Source organism: Camellia sinensis, chromosome 7 (assembly GCF_055761805.1).
Source record: "Camellia sinensis isolate YWXY chromosome 7, ASM5576180v1, whole genome shotgun sequence".
NCBI classification, from domain to species: domain Eukaryota; kingdom Viridiplantae; phylum Streptophyta; class Magnoliopsida; order Ericales; family Theaceae; genus Camellia; species Camellia sinensis.
The window spans coordinates 9,049,970-9,075,411 of NC_138967.1; positions in this window are offsets into that span (position 1 = coordinate 9,049,970).

Sequence of the window (25,442 nt, forward strand, 5' to 3'; positions counted from 1 at the left end):
TTTTAAAATATTTTAAATATGTTTTTTAATATTAAAAAATTTTAAAAAATTATTCTTATTTAAATATATAATTTTATTTTGTAAATATATTTTTAAATATTTTAATTTTTTAATTATGTATTTAGTTACGATTTAAGTATGGAGTTTTGAAAGTAACGTGGAGTTTTGAGTTAAGTGTTTGGTTATTAGTTTTGAAAATAATTTTTGAATTTAATTTTGAGTTATGTATTTGTTTACAATTTGAGTGTGGAGCTGTATTTTGAATTTAAAATATTAAAAAATATATATTTAAATAAAAATTATATATCTAAAATTAAAATAAATAAAATTAAACATTTTTAAATATTTAAAAAAATAAATCTAAAAAAATTAAAATACAACTTAAAATTCAAAACTCATTTCAAAATTAAAAATTCAAAAATTCTTTTCAAAACTCTTTTTAAAACTCATAACTAAACAAATTTTCTCAACTCACAATTCCACACTTAAATCACAACTCTACACTCAAATCATAATTCTAAAACTAAACCAAACATAGCCAAAATAAACCACAAAAAAAAAAACTTTAAAAAATTCAACACATGTGGAATAGGAAAAATGAATAAATTAAAGTCTTGAAGTTAACTTTTGAAAAATATTTGAGATGCTCAAAAAAAAAACTTTCATAATTCTAACCATAATGATATGTCAAAATAAATATCAATATTTGATGTGTTTGGATACATCATTGTAAATCAAATGTATAAATCTCTAATATTACTCTTAACTTTTATAGCATCATTTATCTTTATTTTCGCTCTCTTCCTTTTTTTAATTATGTGTTGCTTTTGGCCACCAAAGCCATGCTTTAGGCCACAAATGTTACTCAAATTTTCAAATATTCAAATATTATAGTTAAGGTTTATATAATTTTATCATTTTTTTATTTTAAAAATGCTCCACCTATTAATGAAGAATGCCTAAACTTGTTATTTCAAATAAGTAATATTATATAAATAAATTTTTTTACTGTTTTTTTTTTACTCATCTGAAATAAATCTCTAATATGAGTAATGATATATAAACTAACAAATTTTATAAACATTTCTTATTCTTTGATGTGATATTTTTTATAAATTGATGAGAAATTTGATAATAAAACACTATAGTTTTTCAAGAATTTTTAGAATTAATGAAGTATTAAACTATCTTTAAAAAAAAAAAGTTTAGTCATTTCCAAATACATGGATTGTTAACAAAATGGCATAAAAGAGATCAAGTGGATAAACTATACTATTAACTCAAAAAATATATATTAACAAAACTTGATACTATGAAAATTTAATTAGTGATTATGTATATCAAAATCTTAGAAAAATAACTTTTAAATAATCTTTTTTATAATAGCATATAAAAATTATAAAAGGTCTCATTTTAATTTGTTATTTTAGATCTTAATCTGTCTTGAGCCAGCCATGTGTTACTCGCTACAAATCACTATTTTCCCTTCTTCCACCCTTTTGCTGGCACCTCTGGTTCACTTTCTACCCTCCTCTCTGCAGACAATGATACTCTTACCATGCATTATATTTCTTACCATCTCCTGTAACTCCACCATTCCCATACTTACTCTGCAATCTCCTCATTCGATACCCTAATCACCCACCTCTAGTCTCTCCCTATTGTATCCCACACCTCCAATCCCACAACTATGAACATTGTCGAGTGTTAGTGTGAACTATATGCAAATAAAAACTACACGAAATATATATTGTATTTTATTTTTTGTATTTTTTAAAACAAATTGAAGTCATGTTTTTCTAATGATGGGGTGTTTTTTTTATAAAAAAAAAAAAGAAAGAAAGAAAGAAAGAAAAAGAAATATATTCAAAATAGTGTTTTGAAGCAATATGCCTGAATTTATTTTTACAGTTTTAAAATCAAAAAATAATTAAAAAAATGAATTTAATACACTACAAAGAGGTTGTCAAAATTCATACCCCCATTGACTATCAAAACATTTAACAAAAAGATAAATCATTATATAATCTCATCAAATCAAAACCAAAACAAATAAAATACAAACTAAACAAATAAATACAAACTAAACAAAAAGAGAAATCATTATATATCAATACCTGCAACTTCCAAATAATTGTTTTTTTAATTTATTTAAAGTATAAGTAAAAATTATATCAAACACTCTAAAAATAAATAAAATACAAATAAAAAACTAACCAGTGCTCGTTTTGATTGAAATTCTCCCCGTTCCTCAGCAATATGAACATTTCCCAGAGGGATAGATTTTGTTTATAGACAATTGCCCGCACATAATTGGTCTATGAAGACTCGCTACGACTCCACCTTCCTAAACCAAGCCACAACCTATGAGTCGTTGGCTCGTTCTTTAACAGGTACGTGTTCCTAAATCCAAGGCCTAGAGAGCTTCGGGAGAATATAGGTTATATTTAGATTATCAATTTATATTGAGGTTTGGAAAACAAAAGGGAAATGTCAGGAATGTGGAGAAAAAATATTGTTTATATTTTATTCACATTTTTCTAATTTTTTTCTTTTTTTTTCTATTCATATTTCTATCTAAATATATAATCCAAACACGGTCTTAAGCAGAGAATGATGCATTAGACACTGTGAGTGGGCAAGAGTAGAGAATAATCACTTCCTTAGTTGAAAGATTTGACATTTTCTTCTCCTCTCCTCCGACTTCATACCTACCAGAAGGAAAATTAAAAAGTGAAAAAACAAAATCTTCATCAACTAACCCAAATGAACATTGATAATAGACTGTATCAAGCCACAACAACCATTACAAAAAATGATGAAGAATTCAATGAACCGCAATGTGGAGCTTCAAATTCCAATTTATGTGGTGAAAAAGATTACTCAAACTTGCTTACGAATGAAATTTCAATCAATTGCCCTGTGCCTAGAGTTTATAAAACCAAAATCAAAAAACATGAATTGAACACGATATCAAAGAAATTAACAACATATATGGACTTAGAAGATGGCCGCCACAGCAAATAGAACAATAAACACTACATCATTGAGTATACTCTAAGACTGTGTTTGGGAACCTAGGAGAGAAAAGAAAAGAAATGATTAGTTAAGTAATAAGAGAAAAGAAATGATTGTGATTTCTCTCATTTTTGTTTTGTAAATCTAAGGTAAACGCAGCGGATGAAAAATTATGGTCATACCTTTTTCTACAGTCTGAATTGAAAGATCTCGTGGGTAAATCACGTGCTTCCTGAATCTGATCAATCAACCCAGCAATGGAGTGATATTACAGAATAAATATCACTCACACAAGTCATAGTGCAAAATGGCTCTTGATCGTTGTATTTTGGGAGAAAGTCAGTATCTGGGAAAAACATACGACATCCATTGTTTTCCTCTTAATCACCCATATCCCATATCATATTAGATATATAAGATAATCTCTCATCTATCCATATCAGTTGATATGATAGATATGGATATCCTGAGTGGTTATCCAAGTAAGTTTTGAATTTAAATTCAAACTTACATGGATAAGGTTCAAAAGGTTCAAAGGGTCATGCCACATGGTCGCCCAATTTCTAACATCTCCCACTCGGACATAAGTTGGCATGACATTGCCACATCTCTATCTCAATCTCCCCAAAAAATAAACAATCTCATACTAACCACTGCACCGTGCGACTGCTGAGAACACCTACATGTGGGAGCTCTATACTAGAAACTCAAAATGAGCCAGCATAGAGACATCAACCCAAAAAGAACAGAAATAGTGTCTCATATACCCCAAACCCATCTAATTACACCGGTCCAAAAAAAAACATCTCTAATCCCTCAAAAAGAGCATGTTTGACCCTCTCAATTCTTACAATATATTCACACTCAATCCGCCTCTCATACAGAGCGATGTGAGTTGCCAGCAGTGAATATACAACAGTGGTGTAATACTAGATGATCTTCCCTTTGCCCTCATGCCATTTAGTTTAGAATTGACCGCTTTCCCAGTGATGTCCCTTAAGGCCGAATCATACATGACCACAGGCAACATACCAAAGTAACAGAATATCAACCCCTTAACTTATGACATAGTCAAAAGTAACAAAAGGGTACATAAATGAAAGTCATATCAATAATGACACGTAAGACTCACACGGTGAGGAAACAGGGATCCATTCTCTCACCTCATTACTCAGTCGCCAAGCACATATAGTATGAATGCATGCTACGGTGGAGTAACTCTTCCATAAAGAGTGACATCATACTTGATACACCGTGCAGATATTAGTCTAGTCGCTTTTTAGCGCCTAACCCGAATTCTCTATTTGCTCGCATTCCAGGCGCCAAATAAGATCTCGCATCTGGCTAATCATAACAAGCACAACATGAAAAATGGGTACTAACATCCATGTTTGGTCCTTAACATAACCTCATCTTGGTTGTAACCAAGGCGACATGCATAGTGGATTATTTAAGCCTCTCTTGGCTCCAAATAAAAATAAACCACTAGTCTTATCCTTACTCGCTCCCAAGCGCTAAGAACGATTGCTCGTGTGAGTGAGCCAATCTTGCTTGCTGACATCATCATCTGCTAATCATTATGACACAAACCATAATGGTATCAACATCCCATCATCTCAAAATAAGTGATCGATTTTAAAAAAATTTGACCACAGCTTGTACAATTCTAGATTCCAAACATAAGCCTTATCAGCACCTCTTGCGATAAGTATATACAACGGAATCCACCATGTGCGCCTCACATAAAGTGATTCAAGATCACAATTCTAAATTCCAAACATAAGCCTTATTAGCACCTCTTGCGATAAGTATATACAATGAAATCCACCATGTGCGCCTCACATGAAGTGATTTAAGATCACTACCTCTTGCGCAATAACCTCTCTAAAGATATTTTGGTGACCAATTTGCGTTCATTCTTAATGCGTCCAACTAGCGCATTGAATCTTATAATGAGCAAATTAATATACTACTAGTAAAGCATTTTATCCACAGTCTAATGAGCAAGGTCAATGTCTAAACAACTCAGTTGACCATTTACCAAAAATAACACTTATCATGCTGAATATGCCCACATAGCGTACTTTAGGCTCCCACAACAAAGAAAATATCAAGGAATATAGGTCATCTGTTTCTCCCAAAGACAATCTGAGGATTCACTCAATAGCTAAGGCTCTGGCTTTTACCGATAGGTAAGTCAATGGGTTTGCAATTTTGCATCTAGAATCATTCTAGGATATTCCTTATGTAAGTCATCGAAGACAAAACAGGAATTCTCCTAAAACAATCCCTAAGGATCGTACATCCGAGCATATAAATTACATCACCCATGTCCATCATATCTAAAACAGATAACTGCCCACCCTAGGTGGCGACAACCCTATAAATTCCTGGCTCATAATGACTAAGTAAGGAAAAACTTCTTTTGGACCATTGATCATGCCTTAGTGGTCTTCATCGATCATCGTTGGCCTATCATGGCTTGACGAAATCTAAGAACCACTATTTGGATAACTGCTTTAGGCTGTAAAAGATTTATTGGAACTGGCAACCTTTTTGCGCTCCTAACTTTTCACCATAAAAGCAGAAGTTAATCCCTACGGATCTACTTATCCAATTCTCTAACAAGAAAGTTGGGTCACAATGTCCACAAATCAATGTTCCGAACTTATGTCAATCATAGCCTAAGTCAAAATAACCTCACTCTCTAGGAGGAAGTCTTCTCATGGTCTACACTTTCCTCAATGGTGCGACTTTTTGGTATCTAGCGAGCTTTATGCCTCAACAATGACTATCCAAATTACGCATAACTTTAGAACAGTTTCGCGTCTTAATGGAAAGTCAACCAAATTATAGAAATGGTCAATCCTCAAAGACTTTGTCTTAAACTGCGCAACATTAATCCACTTTCTAAAAATAGGGGACTAGAGCCTTTAGCATTATTCTAGGCTCTTTATCATCTTGCGAAGCAATCGTGAATGTTTCCCTCTCAATCACCCAGTGATGACGTGAAAAATTTTCACAATTGCTACCACGCAACTAAAAATGTAGAGTATTCTTCTCTAACGGATTAATCCATTAGTAGGCACATCGCTCCCACTGTCCCTAGGATATTGGAAATTTCTTTCCATTCTCAACTAGGCTACATAAAGCGCTATGCTTAGAATTCTCTATCTTATAGAGTTCCAAAACTCTATTCACATTACATTTACCAAGAAAACTTTATGTGACTTAGTTACACTACCACAAAGCTGCTTACCTATATGCACATGACCCGGAGGGTTTACATGACCGCATACAATAATGCGCCACACGACCCTTTGTGTTTACAAGACAGCATACAATAATGCGCTATAGAACCCTATGTCTTAACTTCGCAATCTTATGAGAAGTAAAATAAAGATAAGCTGCTTAACGGTTACAGATCGCCCATAGATGGCTCTCCGCTAACCCATTACTCAAATAGAGTGTAAAATCTGATATGGAGGGCACTTAGTTAGGGATATAGGCAACAAACTAGTGCAATTCCCAATTTGGGAAACATTTTGCGCCATTATCCACCTAACATTAACAATATTTAATTCCTTATCTCTACTACACCATTGTGTTGTTGAGTACTAGGAATAATCAATTTTCTAAGCATCCATCTCTCTTCATAGAGTTTTCTAAAATAACTCAAATAGATACTCGCCACCTTGGTCAAAACTAAAAGCACGAAAGCTATTATCTAATTGATCTCAACCTCATATGTGCAATGTCAAAAATCATCTCAAAACTTTTGACTTATGGGAGATCAAATAGCCTTGACTCAGATGCGTATCGTAATCTATAAATGTGTCGAGATTAAAGTTTAGCTATCATACCCTTATACATATCTAGTCACAAATATTATAGTGGACTAAATATGCCAATACAAATGACCTTCTACGGCTTTTCTACTTACTTGTGCGCAACCATTGTGAACAAAGTTACACATTCATATGAGAGTAGGATGTCACAAGCGAGTAGGCCTGAAATGGCCTACTCAAACCATTCATGTCATCTTCTCATTAATGTGATTAAGTACAACAAGCCACCAGTTTATATCCAATGTCATAAACTAATTCCAATCATCCTAATGTGTGAGTTCTCGAAGACAAGTTTAAAGGTTTAGGCCCAACTAGGTAATGACTCATGACTAATTCATGTTCATTAGATCATAAAAGGATGTCATGGAGATACCAAGTGCGCCTAAGTCGCAAATTTAACTAGCAAGTGCTAATCCCCTGCACTTTCAAGTTAATTTTATTCTCCATACACTTTACTGCATCTAATTAAAAGATGACGATACTCCTCTTGCTATCTCTGTTTCTCGGTTCACAGTTACTTGCAATTAATTCTACTATCCACAAGAATGAGAGAATAAGCTATCAATTTATGACAGCTCCTGAACTAACTTAAGCGCGAATTAGGCTAAAGAGTCTAATTCAACACAATGCTCTCACAAGCGATGCGTCAAATTCTTAGAGTCATAACAACCTTGTCGGCCTTTACCTTTTCATTACTATGCTGCAACGTTTGCGCTTAGTGGTTAACGTTATTCAAAACATTAGCCTAGCTAAGGAATTATACAAAGAAACACCTCCTCATGTCTCACACTCAAGTGTGGAAACAGTAAGTGTCCAGACTAAGACAAGTTGGCAATGCTAATAGATTTTGTAGCCACTTGGTACTAATCTTTTCACTTAGTGTTAATAGATTATGCAGCTTCTAAGCGCTAATCTTTTAACTTCACGTGATATTTCAACGCATATTATTATAGTGCATGAAATTTTGCTCCATCAACTCCCAATAATTAGGTAGAGAGCAAAACACTGCTCATACTGGCTACTTGTCTTACATTTAATGACTAATTTATTTAAGCTCGCATTTCTTGGATGACGTGACTCTTGAATGTTACTTCATCCAATGATGTAACATTATTTACAAGTCAAATTACAAAGTCAATCCGCGCAGCTCAATAGTCAAGATCATATACAGATCTATTGAGGGCTTACTAATTTCATAACTCCAAAACTCGCTAACCAAAACTACGTAGTGTGCCGTTAACCATAGCGCACACATTAGTTTTTATTATGCCAAACAAGGCAACAAAATCACGGCGACTTTGAGTCATGTTTCCTTACTTTGGCTCAATTAAGGTTTGACCTAAAGTCTCCAAGACTTTTGCTCATCTAAAGAATGGGATTACATTGTTCACATTTGAACATCTTTACTAAGTCTAGGTCAACCAATTAACTTCCATAAGCTAACTCAATTTAGAGAGAAATTCGCATTGGGATTAATTTGATTAGCATAATATAATTTTGCCACAAAAATCTAAATTAAATAGTGACAATATTACACAAGTCGCAAGATCGAAAATTCGCTATGCTCGTAATCATCTCTTGCGCCACAGGTGACAATTATCCAAAATTAACCTCCCACTGACTATAGCATGTCTAAAAGCATGATAAAAAAATTCTAATTCCATACAATAGCATCATAATGTAGATTCACAACCAACTCATGCTATGTCACAATTAATTATGAAATTTAAACAAATAACAATTAATCATGCTATTCTAATTACAACATATTAGAAACTCTAGGCAAAAAATAACAATATACTGTATTTAATATTCAAATTATGCCATAACAGAAACTATATCACTTCTGAAATTTTCTAGAATTTTCTGGTATTTTTTGGAATTTTAAATAATTAATAAACACACATAAAATTAGAAATAAATATTCTAAAATCTGGTAAAATTCTATAATTATACCAGTAAATAGTAAACTACAACAGTAGTCTACAATAAAAAATTCAGCCCCAGAAACTTAATCATGCAACACCAGATGCATTTTAAACCAGAAATAATGAATTATTATTTCAGGAAAAATATTTTTTATTTTTATAAAATTTTCAAAATTTTACAGAAGATAAAAAATTTAATTCTGAGTCCAACGGTACCAACCACACTTAAAACAAAGCTATAACGAATTAATTATAACCATTTAACGTAATTTTGAATTTTAAAGAAAACAAACAGACCCTTAACCACAGCCGTCAAACCAGTCAAATTGGCGCGAAAAACGGCGCGACGCGGCGCGGCTCGGCTCGGAGAGCGGCTCAGCGCGTGTCTCAGCGCCCGGCGCGCGCGTGGCAGCGCATGAGAGCGCGCGGAGGCGCGTGACAGCGCGTGTCCGCCACTGACGGCGTTATCTGGAGCGTGAGGCACACCCGCCGCATTCCGGGGTGTTTTCTGGTCCAATTTCGGTACTCCCAAACTCTATTTTTCACAACAAAGACATTTATGGCATCAAAAATCACATTTAATGAACATAAAAATGAGGTGTACCACACTCTCAATCTAATGGAAGTTGAAATTTTCCTCCTTTATAAACATTCATGTATATAATGTGTACATATATATATATAAAATATACACATGATTAGAGAAAATACAAAAATACCCATTTACGCTCTGATACCAATGTAAATCTAAGGTAAACACAGTGGATAAAAAATTATGGTCATACCTTTTTCTACAGAGTCTGAATTGAAGCATCTCGTGGGTGAATCACGTGCTTCCTGAATCTGATCAATCAACCCAGCAATGGAGTGATATTACAGAATGAATATCACCCACACAAGTCACAGTGCAAAATGGCTCTTGATCGTTGTATTTTGGGAGAGAGTCAGTATCTGGGAAAAACATACGAGATCCGTTGTTTTTCTCTTAATCACCCATATCCCATATCATATCAGATATATAGGATAATATCTCATCTATCCATATCAGTTGATATGGTAGATATGGATATCTTGAGTGGTTATCCAAGTAAGTTTTGAATTCAAATTCAAACTTACATGGATAAGGTTCAAAGGGTCATGCCACATGGCCGCCCAATTTCTAACATGTTTGGATAAGGAAGAAATAAAAAAAAAGAAATGATTATGATTTCTCTCATATTTCATTAAGAGAAAAGAAAAGAAATTATTTTATATTATATTACCAAAATAACATTTTTATATTTTCAATCATTCTATTTCTTTTATTTTTATAGGGATAAAATTGGTATTATAAAAATAGTGATTTCTTTTCTCTCCCAATCTCTCCACTTTTTGGAAGATTGAAAATGAGGCTTATAAGAGAAATGAGTTTCTCTCCATTTCTCTCAATTTCTTTTCATTTCTTTCCACTTAGGTTATCCAAACAAGTAAGAGAAATGCATATCTCTTCATTTCTTTTATTTTCTCTCCAAATCACTCAATCCAAACATAGCGTAAATGAAACACAAAGAATCCGCTCCAATTGCTGAAAAAACATATTTACTGAGTTATGTTGCTACAATGAAACTCAACATCAGTAGGGAAATGAATAATTCAACTATTGTAGTAGTAATTGTATGTTAGACAACCAATATCACCAAAATTAAAATCTTTCTCTTCATAGAAACAAGAAAATAAAAACTCAAAACACTAAAAATTAAAAAGAGAAACAAAAAGGATCTTTACAAAATTAAACAAATGAAAATATAATGATAGTTCAATGCATTGCAACGTGGAGCTTCAAATTCCATTTTTCACAGTGCAAACACAGTTCCAAGAGTTAAACAGAAAGATACAAAACAACAATATAATTGTATTCCAATTCATCCTTAACTAGTCCACTTTTCTCCCAATTTCCATAGCCCAATTACTTTGCAAGTTCCAACTCTTCCTTAATGCTGTGTTTGGTTGAGGGATTTAGGAACAGATTTGGAAAGGAAAAGGGAAACAGTACGTGAAACTAGGTGAAATAAAGGTATATTTTATTCACATTTCACCTATTTTTTCCCTTTCCGTTTCCAAATGCCTTTCCAAATTTCCCAACCAAACACAACGTAAAGGACTCAAACTTCCTCGCAAATGAAAATTTTGTATCGATTGCCCAGTTCTAGGAGTTAAACCAAAAGATGCAAAAGAACAGGACAATTGTATTCAAATTCATCCTTAACTAGTCCACTTTTCTTCTAATTTTCATAGCCCAATGAAGGGGCTAAATGTGAAATGGCTTGGGTCCAAGCCTTGAGCCGGCCCAATTCGCTGAAGTCCGAATCCAAGAGGGCTGGATGAGTATATGGGCAAACCAATTGAGCCCAACTTCATAATCAACAGTCTACCCAAGTTCTCAAGCACTTGGGCCAAACCCGCAGTGGAAAGGCTAGTCCAGCCGTAGTGTTGGGCTGGGCCGAACTGCGAGACTGAACCTATGGGCCGAACAGAAAATAGGTTGAGCTCATACAAAGATATCCAAATAGGATCAGGCCATCTCCATGAATGATCCTGTAAAAGGCCGAGACAAGGCATAATGATGCCTAGCTGAGGCACAGCGGTACCGAGCTGAGGAAACCTCGCAAGGAAACGTGGAAGTTGTGAATGTGTGCATGTGCAAGTTGCCACCTCAGCTGGTCCCCTACACCTAGAATCACGGAAGTTGTTGAATCAAAGAAATGTGGTTTATTATTAGCATGATTACAATGAGTATATGCATTCAATGACAACTACCAGGTGGTCCCCCACCTTGAGCAATGCAAAAAAGACGCCTGGCAGCATCCAAACTCCATGAACCGACCTTGAGAAGCAAGCAAGGAACACTATATATACAACATGAACTTCACATTGAAGGTAACTGAACAATTCCAAGCAAAATCACACTTAGATACAAACTCAACTCTCGATACATTTTTTCTCCGATTGCTAATTCCCACACCGGAGGGGTTATCTAGCCAACCCCGGCCGGGCAGCTTTAACGGTGTTTCCTGTGGCAGGAACCTCAGGCCTTGGATAGTCCAACCGAGTGCGAAGTCCCGATCCGCCATCATCTAGTGCGGAATCCGGTACGCACAATTGGTGCGGTGAACGTGGATCACTTCATCTCTGAGCTCTGCACTTAGTTTCGGCGATGGGGATTGAGGACATTCCGCCTTCAACGCATACTCCACAAACGGAGAAAACGAAGGACAAAGGTTTGGCACTCCCAACAGTCTCGGAGGAACAAACTGGAAACAATAATCGAACCCCTGAATCCGTCGAGCATCGATTACCCTTCGCTGGAGATTCTTCTCATCACTTTCTTCTGGAAAAGGATTATAGAGATCAAATCATAGACTCCATGGGGATGGAGATACAGGAGTTGAAAGCCCAACTTAAAAGGGTGTTGGGCAATCGAACAGAAAAGAAGACGGAAGCGAAGCCCTCTTGTTTGCAACGGAGGAGCTCATCCAGAAAGCCACCAGTGAATAAGTTCCCCAGGAATGAGTTTGGGCAACAAAGCCAGCCTATCCTGGTACAGAGTGAGGCAGCAAGCAGTCACACCTATGGGTCACGCCGGAGAAGGGCCAAGAAGCAGAAGACAGTTAGCCAACAGACTAAATACCCTCCTCAAGACCTATGTACTTGGTTGATTGGCAATAGGCAAAACGAACAACATCGGGATCACCTAGACCGTACTGTTCACCAGAGAGAACACCGAGCGCTGGACAGGCTCGTCTCTTCGCCATTCTCCCCGGAGATTGAGACCATGAGACCTCCAAAGAAATTCACCCCACCAAAGTTCACTTCATACGACGAGAAGTCGGACCCGCTGACACATATTAGCCATTATAGACAGATGATGTCCCTGTGGAACCGAGATGAGGCACTGATGTGTAAAGTCTTCCCATCTAGCTTGGGAGAAACCGGACTTCGATGGTTTGATCGTCTCCCCGCTGGATCGATCCATGGCTGGAAGCAGCTCTCCGAAAAGTTCCTAGCCAGGTTTGTCTCCAACACTAAGATCCCGAAGGAGTCGGATATACTATTCGGTCTCCGAAAGGAGCAGGAGGAAACGTTGCGCAATTATACTAGGAGGTACTGGAAAGAGTACAATGACCTGGAGGAAAATGTGTGCAGCGAACAGATGGCCGTTATATCCTTCAAACATGGTCTGAGCCCAGAAAGTAAGCTGAGACAATCACTTACCAAGCGCCCGGCCACAGCTTTGAAAGGTTTGCGTGCCAGGATTGAGCAGTACGCTCACCTCGAGGATGATCAGATCCCCATCGAGGAAGCGTCAGCAGAACAAACAACTCGACACAAGAAGAGAACAGATCGAGGAGAACACCGAGGGATTGCAGTGAATGAAATGAATAAGTCCAAATCCCACGAAACCGTTGTGACTGTATTCAAAGAGCCAATCTATCAAATCCTGGGAAAGATCAAGAGAGAGCCCTTCTTTGTTTGGCCGCCGAAAATGTTGGGAGATCCAGCTCGGCGCAATCAGAAGCTCAGATGCACCTACCACCAAGACATGGGGCACATGACTCAGAACTGCAAGGCACTGAAACAACACTTGGAAGACCTAATGGTAGCCGGGCACCTAAGGGATTACATTGATCAGGATAAGGAAGTGGCCGAATTGGGGAACCCGCCACCAGAACCGAATGTCGAGCACCCACCTCGATTGACAATAAATGTGATCCACAGGACAGCGACTCAGGAATCTGATGAGGCACTGAAAGAAGAGATCGCTAAGGCTGTGCAAATTCAGAGGGTCATGTCAGTGGAGCCTGCATCGAAAAAGGTACGTACAGTACCTAAATCCCCCTTGTGCACTGTTTCATTTACTAGCAAAGATTTAGAAGGCATACAGCACCCATATACTGATACACTGATTATAACTGTGGGAATTGGGAAATGATTTGACGTAAAACGAGTCCTAGTAGATCAAGGCAATGCATCAGACATATTGTATTATGATTTGTTCAGAAAGCTTGGTCTCTCCGAGCAGCACCTCACCCTAACGGCAGCCTGGTTGGTCGGTTTCAATTCACAGTCAGAATGGCTGCTTGGCAGAATAGTGTTGCCAGTCATGACGGGAAAAAAAACCCTCCAGATAGAGTTCTTGGTTATTAATATACCATCCCCTTACAACGCCATACTTAGCCGTCCATGGATTCATCAAATAGAGGCAGTCCCTTCAACCTACCACCAGCTCATCCATTTCCTAACGGAACACAGAGTAGAGCAGATCTCAGGGGATCAAGTTGCGTTCAAACATTGCTTCATGGCAGCATTAAAGGCAAAACAGCTTTGCAATCGAGTATAGACGGTAGAAGTGGCCGAACAGCCAGTCTTGGAAGATGTAGGGAGAACCCCAGAGGAAAAGACGATAGAGGACTTGGAGAAAGTCTTGGTAAAAGAGGATGACCCAGAAAAGTACTTCCTTATTGGTACCTCACTAGGCGCTGATGAGAAACTTCAGCTGCTGGAACTACTGAGGGAAAATATGGAGGTATTCGTATGGTCAGCATATGATACTCCAGGGTTGGACCCAGAATTTGCTTACCGCAAGCTCAACATCAACCCTTCAGCTCGGCCCATTGTGCAAAAAAGTCGGAGATCCTCAGTCGAGCACATCGAAGCAGTAATTGCCAAAGTCGAAAAACGCCTAGCTTTAGGAGCAATCATGGAAGTTTAGTACCCGCAATAGCTGTCCAACACAGTTGTAGTCAAGAAGAAGAACGGAAAATGGAGAGTTTGCATTGACTTCACTTGCTTGAACAAAGTCTGCCCTAAAGATAGTTTTCCTCTGCCTTGCATTGATCAACTAGTAGACTCAACAGCAGGGCATGAGCGCATGAGCTTTCTAGACGCTTATAGCGGTTATCATCAGATACCACTGTTCGGTCCGGATCAAGAAAAGACAGCATTTATCACTCCGAGAGGAACTTACTGCTACAGAGTGATGCCGTTCGGCTTCAAGAACGCCGGGGCGACCTACCAGCAGATGATCACTCGGATGTTCAAGGACTATCTGGGAAAAACCATGGAAGCTTATATAGATGATATGGTAGTTAAGAGCAAGTTCGCTACAGACCATCTTACAGACTTGAGAGAAGTTTTCGGCATCTTAAAAAACCATCAACTTCGCTTCAATGCCTCGAAATGCGCTTTCGGGGTAGGAATAGGGAAGTTCTTAAGATATATGGTCACTCACAGAGGAATTGAGACGAATCCAGACCAAATAAAAGCAATACAAAATCTTGAAGTACCAACAAAGGCTAAGGAGCTGCAGAAACTGGCCGGAATGGCGGCTGCACTAAATCGGTTCATTAGCAAATCTTCAGATCGGATGAAGCCCTTCTTCCAGCTTTTGAAGAAAAGGGCAGCATTTGAATGGAGTAAACACATAAATGCTACGTGAAATTCAAGCACAGTAAAAGTATAAAATTTTAAACAAAAAAACAAAATGTAAGTCCCACAATACATAAACATATAATAAAAATCAAACGAAATACGTCAGCCAGTGCTCTGCAATAGAAAAAAAATAAACAACAAATTAAGCATACCAACCAATGCTCTGCAATAAAAAGAAAATGACAAATAACAAATTAAGCACACCAGCCAATATTCTGTAATACAAAAAGAATGCAAAACAACAAATTAAGAACATCAACCGATATTCTATAATAAAAAAAAAAGACAAATAACAAATTAAGCACAACAATCAATGCTCCACAATAGAAAAAAATGACAAATAAATAAAGCATACCAGCCGTGTTTTGCAATACAAAAAAAAAAGGGACAAAAATTGTACAATGAACAATTATTTAAATAAATTAATAAGTACACAACTCAATCGTATATGAAAATAAATTATCAACTTAATAGAAAAGTAACACTCTTCCTGATAAAAATATATGGAAGCAAAAATTCAAACTCAACCAAATAAAAATAAGATTAGTTTTCTTTAACCTAATTCAAGAACATATTAGGAAAAAAAACTGACATAGGTAAGCCCATAAAGGCTATAATCCACCACTTAGGGCCCAATACATAATTCAAATACTAAAACCCAATGTTGCTGGAACTCAACGTGCCATTAAGAACCAATGACATCTAAACACGTGGCAAGAGAAGGACAAGCCACATAAGCAGACAAAGATCTTGCAAAGTTATTGCACTGCACATCAGCCATTAATGGAGTTCCTTACAGCATTTATTTCGATAACCCCTCCCCGTCGAGATAGAACGGCTTCACCATGAACAAGGTAAGCTAGAGCATAGACTTTCGGCCAAGGTGACAGGTCGGAAGGGACAACGAAATAATTAGCAGAGGATATAAGCAAGCATCGAAGACAAGGAAAAGGTTAAGTTTTCTATCACTAATCTATCTCTACATTCTATCTCTCTTTCTAACTTGCTTGTCGGAGGGTTTACTGGGGACTCCCCGTTCTCCGTTGAACTCTTGTGTAGGTCTCTCTGTGGGCTTGGTACCTCGGGCACCGGTTTAGGAAGCGTGGATCAGTCCGACCCGTTCCCTCTGGAACACGCTGTATTTTCAGTTGGCGCCGTCTGTGGGAAGCCTTTTGCTCCGCGCGCCAGTTGTGCTCATTGTCACCAGAGATCCCTTCCTAATAACCCTTTCCTAATAACCTCTTCCTGCCACCCACCAAGGTGGATGGTCACAATTAGATCCATGGCTTCTCATCACAATGTTACTGACCACCATGCGAACCTTCCCAATCCAAACAACCCACCGCAGTACTTCACAAAACTTACCAACAGCATCAACCGCTTAGCAGAGCAAAACCAAGCCCTCATCAAGGCTTTGCTTCAAAGAGACCTTCTCATCCCTCCTCCTTCACCTCCAAATATCCCACATAACCAAGAACGAGCCCCAAGCCATCCTATCCAACAGCCCTACCCACCAAACTTGGAAGGCTTGCGACCCCCTCCCCTAGATATGAACCCACCACCCCGGGTCCCACATCTATCGGTCCAGACACCCACTCCCGAGGGAGAGGCCAGCAGTGTCCAGCCTCCGCTGCATTCCGGTGGTGACAACATTCCTCTCTAGGATACAGAACTCCGAGCCATGAAGCTCCAACTCCAAGGAGTCATGCAGAACATACAGATTAAACTATCTACCATAGCCAACTCACCATTTGTTGCCTCCATCAGGGACAAACTCTTACCTCCTAAGTTCAAAATGCCCTCGCTCGACTCTTTCGACGGCACAACGGACCCGGTCGACCATTTGGAAACTTACAGGACCCTCATGATCCTCCATGCATTCCCTGACGAGATCATGTATCGGGCTTTCCCCGTTACTCTTAAGGGGTCGGCTCGACTCTAGTTTAGTCAACTGCCAACAGACTCTGTCTCTACTTTTCAGCACCTAAGTGACTCATTTCTCAGCCATTTTATTGGTGCCCAGCGCCAGCGGCGTCCAGCAACCCAACTCCTCAACATCCGTCAGACCGAAGGGGAGTCGTTGCGCAGCTTCATCACTCGTTTCAACACCGAAGCCCTGCAGGTAGCAGAGAACGATGACAAGGTCATCCTTACAGCTTTCATAGTCGGTGTACGGTCATCTGATTTCCTTTTTTCCTTCTCCATAAACCCCCCGACCTCCATGGCAACCCTACTTTCCAAAGCCCAAAAATACATGAACGCAGAAAATTCCCTAGCCGCCCCCCAGAGAGAAGAGAAAGGACTCAAAAACCAGAAACACCCAGTACACTCACCAAATACCTCAGTAAACCGACCGACCAGCCTGAGCCGACCGATCGGCGCAAACCTGACCACCCGGCCGGTTTGAACGATACACACCCCTCAACTCCCCCATGGAACAAGTCTTGAACCAGATTTAACGAGATTATCCTCTAAAATGGCCCCAACTATCACGGTCTCCTTCCAACCGACAAGATCAGTCCAAGTATTGTCGTTTTCATCAGGACCACGGCCATAATACCGAGCAGTGTGTTAACCTCAAAAACCAGATCGAGGGCTTAATATGCTAGGGACGTCTCAATCAGTTCACGACAGCCCGCCTTCAGCAAAGGCAAAAGACTGAACCCACCAGAAACAACCATCCGCGCACCCCTCCTCGACAGCTCGTACAACCTAACCAAGCCCATGATAGACCCCCGCAGCAACCCCAGCCACAAGGAAACCCTGGCCCCCCTGTTGGAGAGATTAGTGTTATTGCTGGCAGGCTTTCTTATGGAGGACCATCCCGCTCGGCTCAGCAGGCAGAACTCAGAAAAATAAGGCAGGGCTCAGACAAAGAAGTTGTCACATTGGACCGCCCTCCCAAACAGCCCAAGTAGTGGATGGAGCCCATCACCTTCACAGAGGCCGACTGCACAGGCATCCATTACCCCCATGACGACCCCCTCGTCATCTCTGCCCTCCTCTCCAATTACAAAGGTAGATGGGTTCTAGTCGACAACGGCAGTTCTTCAGACATCATCTTCCTAAATGCCTTTCGCCAGCTCAAGGTTGGGGAAGAAAGTCTGTCCCCTATCCAAACCCCATTGGTCGGTTTTACTAGAGATCGGGTGACCTCCATAGGCTTCATCGATCTTCCCATCATAATCGGAGAATACCCGCGACAGACCACAAAGCTGCTCACTTTCTTCGTCGTCGACTGTCCCTCTGCTTACAACATTATCCTCGGCCGCACCGCCCTAAATGTTTTCCAAGCTGTCACATCCACTTTCCATCTTGCCGTCAAATTCCCCACCGACCTTGGGGTCGGCACGGTGAGGGAAGAGCAGACCATGGCTAGAGAATGTTACGTCGCTTCACTTAAAGAGGTCAAGCTAAAGGAGGCTATGATTATTGAAGGACTCGACGTCAGAGACGAGGACGAGCTGATCAGAGGGGAACCAGTGGAAGAGCTTGTCGAGGTCCTCTTCGATCCCATCAACTCGACAAAAACAGCCAAGATCGGCAGCCAACTATCCCCTCAAGCCAAAGTCGATCTTACAACCCTCCTAACTGAACACAATGATGTGTTTGCTTGGACTCATTCTAACATCCCGGGTATCGATTCTTCCTTCATCACTCATCGTTTGAGTATCGATGAGGTCCTTATCGATCTCATCAACCCGACAAAAACAGCCAAGATCGGCAGCCAACTATCCCTTCAAGCCAAAGCCGATCTTACAACCCTTCTGACTGAACACAATGATGTGTTTGCTTGGACCCATTCTGACATCCCGGGTATCGATTCTTCCTTCATCACTCATCGTTTGAGTATCGAACCCCACTTCCGACCCTTCCGCCAGAAACAGTGCGTCTTTCACCCGGAGCACAACGCTCTTATTGCCTCTGAGGTAAATAAGCTACTGGAGGCACAGTTTGTCAAAAACGTGGACTACCCCAGGTGGCTGTCGAATGTGGTCTTGGTCTGTAAAAACAACAGTAAATGGCGACTCTGCATCGATTACTTCGACCTCAATCAAGCTTGCTCCAAAGATAGTTATCCCCTTCATCGCATAGATCTGCTTGTTGACGCCACGATTGGTCATCAAATGTTCAGTTTCATGGACGCCTTCTCTAGATATAACCAAATTCTGATGCACCCGTCTGACCAGGAACACACCTCCTTCATCACCGACCAGGGAACCTACCATTATCATGTCATGCCATTTGGGTTGAAAAATGCCGGAGCAACCTACCAATGGTTAGTCAACGTCGTCTTTCATCATCAGATAAGCTGGAACATGGAAGTGTACATCGATGACATGCTAGTCAAGAGCAAACTCTCCTCTGATCATCTGGCCGACTAGCGAGAGACCTTCGGCACCCTACGAAAGTATCAAATGAAGCTCAATCCGGAGAAATGCGCCTTCGGCGTAGGATCTGGGAAGTTCCTGGGTTTCATGGTCAGTCAGCGGGGCATCGAGGCTAACCCCGAAAAGATCAAGGCCTTGATAGAAATGCAGTCACCCAGAATGGTTAAAGAGATTCAGAGGCTTACTGGCCGAGTCGCTGCCCTCAATCGCTTCATTTCCCGCGCAACGAACAAGTGCCTCCTCTTCTTCAAAGTTCTTCGGCAGGCTTTTGAGTGGACGACCAAATCCGAAGAGGCTTTCTAACAATTAAAGCAGTGCATGGCCAACCCCCCTTACTCTCCCAGACGCTTACAGGTGAGCCCCTTTTTCTTTATTAGCTGAATCGAGCACCGCAGTCAGTGCGGCCCTCATCAGGGAGGATGGTACAGTACAGCGCCCAGTTTATTACATTAGCCGGGCTCTCAGGGGCGCAGAACAGAACTACCCATTGCTAGAAAAAATGTCTTTGGCCTTGGTCACCACCTCAAGACGACTCCGTCCTTACTTCCAAGCCCACTCCATAATGGTCCTCACTGACCAACCTTTGAAGAAGATAATGCAACAACCAGAGCTATCCGGCAGACTTATGTAATAGTCAGTCGAGCTCAACCAATTTGACATTTCCTACCGACCTCCAATGGCGATCAAAGGGCAGGTGTTGCCGATTTTATCTTGGAATTCACTAATCTCACCCCAACCACAGCTCCCCCGCCCCCACAACCCCCCACTGAGCCAGAAGACCCCCACTCTTGGACCCTCAACGTCGACGAATCATCCTGCAAAGAAGGCAGTGGGGCTGGTCTCATCCTCACCACCCTTAAGGGTGGTTATTTCAAGTGTGCTCTCCGTTTCTTGTTCGACGCAAATAATAATGAGGCGGAATATGAGGCATTTATAGCAAGTCTCCGCCTAGCCAGAGACATTGGTGTCAGCTATATCCAGGTGTTCAGCGATTCTCAACTCATTGTCGGACAAATTACGGGGGCATTCGATGCCAAGGAAGACACAATACGGGCTTACAGGGATATTGCACTCCCCATTGCTCGTCTCTTCAACACTTTCCGCATCAAGCACATCCCTCGGATGGAAAACTCCAAGGCAGATGAAATGGCTCAATTAGCTTCTGTCAACCAGTCAGACCTTAGCCATGGCGTCCACCTTGAATACCTGGCCCATTCTGCCATTTCCCCACAACAGCAGCAAGTCCACTTCCTCCAAAATGAACCTATTCTATGGGCGGCAGATATCCTGCTATTTTTGTCAAATGGGGAATTGCCTTCCAACTAACACTAGGCTGCCAAAGTCAAGGCCCGGCCGTCCAACTACATTCTTATTAGCGGCCTCTTGTACAAACGTGGTTTTTCACGCCCATACCTGAGATGCCTTAATCTTGCTCAAGCGACCTATGTAATGAAGGAAGTCCACGAGGGTGTATGTGGTAATCATTCAGGTGCCAGGTCACTAGCCTACAAAATACTTTGCACCGATTACTTCTGGCATACTCTCAATCAAGATGCCACTGAATTCATTCTTAAATGTGATAAGTTCCAATGCTTTGCCAACATCCCTCATGCTCCTCCTGCAGAACTAATCACACTTTGTAGTCCTTACTCATTCGCCAAACGGGGGATCGACTTAGTTAGCCAATTGCACACGGGCCGAGGCCAAACCAAATACGTAATCGTCGCCATTGATTACTTCACTAAATGGGTGGAGGCGGAACCCCTTGCCATAATTACCAAGCGGAACACAACCAGATTTATTTAGCAGTCGATCGTGTGCCGATTTGGCATCCCTCAAGCCATCTTCTCTAACAACGACAAACAATTCGACAATGCCAAGTTCAGGAAATTATGTGTAGAACTTCAAATCCAGCCATGTTTCTCTTCCCCAGGTCATCCCCAAGCCAATGGCCGAGTTGAGGTTACCAACCGTTCTCTTCTGAAGATCATTAAAACTAAGCTGGAAGCTACTAAGGGACTTTGAGCTGAGGAATTACCAAACGTACTCTTGGCCTACCGCACTATCGCCCGAACCCCCACTGGGGAGACCCCCTTTGGCTTAACATACAGCGTTGAGGCGGTCATCCCAATGGAAATCGGTCTGCCTACCCCGAGGGTTCTACACCCGAATCCAGAACTAACTGAAGAACTGCGTCAGGCAGACTTAGACCTAATTAAAGAGCTCTAAGAGACCACTGCTGTTAGGCGGGCCTCATATCAACAAAAAATGAGAACACACTACAGCCGCAAAGTCCGACCAAGGGAGTTCGCCGTGGGGACCTTGTTTTGCGTGAAGCAACTCTTGCCACCAAAAATCCGGCTGAGGGCAAGCTGGCAGCCAAATGGGAGGGACCTTACGTTGTTAAGGCCAGACCTCGTCCGGGCACTTACCGATTTCAGGACATGGAAGGTCGAGATCTCCCCCATCCGTGGAACGCTGAGCACTTGATGCGTTATTTTCAATAAAGCCCTATTTTTTGACAATCTACACATGATGCGTTATTCTTTTTGAGCACTTGATGCGTTATTCTTTTTGACAATCTACACACTTGGATGTTTTTGTCCTTTTCTCACATGGTGTAAATTTGTGATCCATGGGCTACTCTTTAAATGACAACGACCTTATATCTCAGTTATCTGCGTGGTATTTCAATAACACCCTGCTTGCAGCCTCAGCCAGACTGAGTTACTTAAAGCCTCAGCCAGACTGAGCATGAAGGGCTCAGCCAGACTGAGCTACTTAAAGCCTCAACCAGACTGAGCATGAAGGGCTCAGCCAGACTGAGTTGCTTAAAGCCTCAGCCAGACTGAGTTAATTATAGCTCAAGCCAAATTGAGCACGAATAAAGAGCTCGGCCAAGGCCATCCTTACAACTTCATGATTGTGGCACAGTTGCCATACTTAGTCAAATTTCAGGTCCATGCTTTTACGTCTCTTGACATTATTTACATTTTTAACTTTCATTTTTAATTCCGTTACAATCCAAGGCCTCGTCGCCCAACCCAATCTTTCATTTCTCAACACTCTTACAACATGATTTAAAACTTCGCACTTTAAGACCTTTACATTTCAACGTTTTTATTGTTAACATTCTTTGCGTCGTGGTTTTTTCACAAGTTAGACTGGCTCCCTACTTCTCAACTTTTACTACGATTTATACACAAGCTTTATTTGAATGACCATTCTCATTCTTTTCAGATCTACAAGAAATAAAGACAAAAGTATAAAAAAACACAATTCATAATTTTATTTACAAGCTTATACATAAATTCACTATAGAAACTACACGCCCAAAAAAAACAAAAACAAAAACAAAAACAAAAAACAACAACAAAAATTTTATTTACAAATTTTATTTACATCAATCATTCATCCTCGCTCGAGGCAAGGTCTTCTTCGTCAACCCCTTCGTTTAGGGGGGTCTGGGCCACATCGTCTTCATCTATTCTCACATTGTTGAAGTCCAAGTTTGGGAACAATTTTCCTGCTTTACGCTTAAAAGTCTTCCAGCTGCTGTCCTAGAACTCAGTCATCTCATGCTTGTAGAAGTTTGACCGCTGGAAGCTCTGGATCACTTCCTTTTCACTCCTACTTCTAGCGGTCACTCCCGACGGGCCAGCCCCCCTATCCCCCTCTCTCGCCAAGCTGCTGGCGATCGCGGCGTCAATAGCTATCTGGAAGTCAGTGGACCCCTTGAACTGCTCTACCGCTGCAACACATAGGTCGGGGTACGCTGCCCTCTCAGATGCTAACTTGGCCCTCTCCTCTTCCAAGGCTTTCTCCAACCCTGCCTTCTCTGCTCGCTCATTCGCCAGCGCCCTCTCCAACTCAGCGATCTTCTGATCTGCTTCTTCCTTTTCTTTGATCGACTGAGCACGTAGATCTTCATTGCAGACCATGGCTTCGTCCCACCTTTCGTTGGTGACGGTGCAGGCTTTCTGGGCCTCTTCTAGCTTCTTCTGCTCGCCACCCAATTGGAACTCAAGCGACACCACCTTGCGGTTGTAGACACCCCATTTTTTACCGTCCTCAAGACTTGGACGTCACCGTTTGAACACTCGGTGATTATCCATGTTTGTGTTCGTTTGGAGTTCCTGGAGGTCTCGGCTCGCGCGCCTCGCCTCAGGATCTCCGAACTCGACTGTTTAGTGTTTGGTTTTGCACCAAACACTTGTGTTTTGCCTTGGAGGGGCAAGGAATGCCTTGTGAGGCATCCCCACACATCACCGGCAGTGGCTAGAGGCCACTGGTTGGTTTTTGCTGCCACCGGCAATGTATATTGCCGGCCGGCACTATTTGTTGCCGGTCAACACTATTTAGTGCCAGTCGGCACTCTTTTTTGCCAAAATGACATTTTTGGCCGGCCGACTACTGTGCATCTGCTTTTGCAGATATTTTAAGACAGCTGTCTTTCTTTTTGCTCCCCTCCATACGCGTTATGGAGGGATCTCCCTCTTATGAAGCTTGTCTTGTAAGCTTTACAAGACAAGAAGTTCTATAAAGAGAGGGGCTCTCTCTTGTTGCAAGGGTTGGAGACTTTAGACATTTTAGAGACAAAAAACACAGAGAGAAGCTCTGGTTTTTAGGGTTAGGATCCATACATATCCTATCTCTCTTTTTCTCTCTTTGTGTTCTAGGTGTTTTGTGTCTTACTATTGCACACAAACACCTAGTGTTTCACCTTCCTTTGGCTCCTGAGGTTCTAAGGGACTGATTTTGGTGTTTTGGTGTTGGATTCAAGCCAAGGAAGGCCATTGGAGCATCATTGTTAAAGAGGTCTTCAAGGGAAAGAATCTCACCCATTTATTCCCCATTTTTGCACCTTATTTCTACCTATCTTAAAATCGTTTTTGAGCTTAGTGTATAATACAAAAAAGTTATGTTTTTAGACTCTCTTGATTGTTTATTAAGGGTGTTTTGTGGTTTGAGGGTGTTTGACCCCTCTTAGGCCTTGAAAGGCCCCATTTTGTGCTATTTTGTGCAAGTTTCGAGACTTTGGTGTTTGGGCCTCTTCACCACTGAAATCTTGAGGGATTTCAGTGGTGAAGATGGTGCCTTGAAGTCTCTAAAAGGAGAGGGCCACCCCCTCTCCTTGTTGTCCTTGAAATGGACCATTTTTGGCCTATTGAGAGAGCACCTAGCTAGGCTTCATGTTGACCATGCCTTAGTTGTTTTTTGTGCTTAATATGTCATATTATGCCTCTGTTTTTTGTTGGTTTTGGTACACCATACATGCTTAGCATACCTACCATGTAATGCCATGTTATTGCCTCAATGTGCCTTAGGTTGTTAGCCCTTGTTGGAGCATGTTTTAGGCTTAGTCTTGTGAAGATTTTGTGCATATTTTGCCATGTTTTAGGTCTGTCCATGGTTGTTTGGGTCGGATTTGGCATGCATCATATAGCCCCTTTGCATTTTGGCTTGTTGGCCTTAAGTGTGTGAGTGTGTGGCATGCCATTCTTGCATTGATTTGGTGATTTGGAATCATCCACCATGTCATTTCAGTCCCATTTGCATGCCTATATGTTTACCTTGGACGCGTCTTTAATGCTTTGGAAGCTTGTGTAGTATGCTCCATGTTTTGGCACTTATGCATGCCTTTGAATTTGAGCCATTTAGATGCCATCTAAGTGGTCTTTTGGGCTTTATTTTAGGTGCTAAAACTCTGTTTTTAATCATTTAGTTCATGTCATGTTTGGTCTTGCTAAGTGTAGTTCAATACTCCATTGGTTTGCTTTGAGCACTTA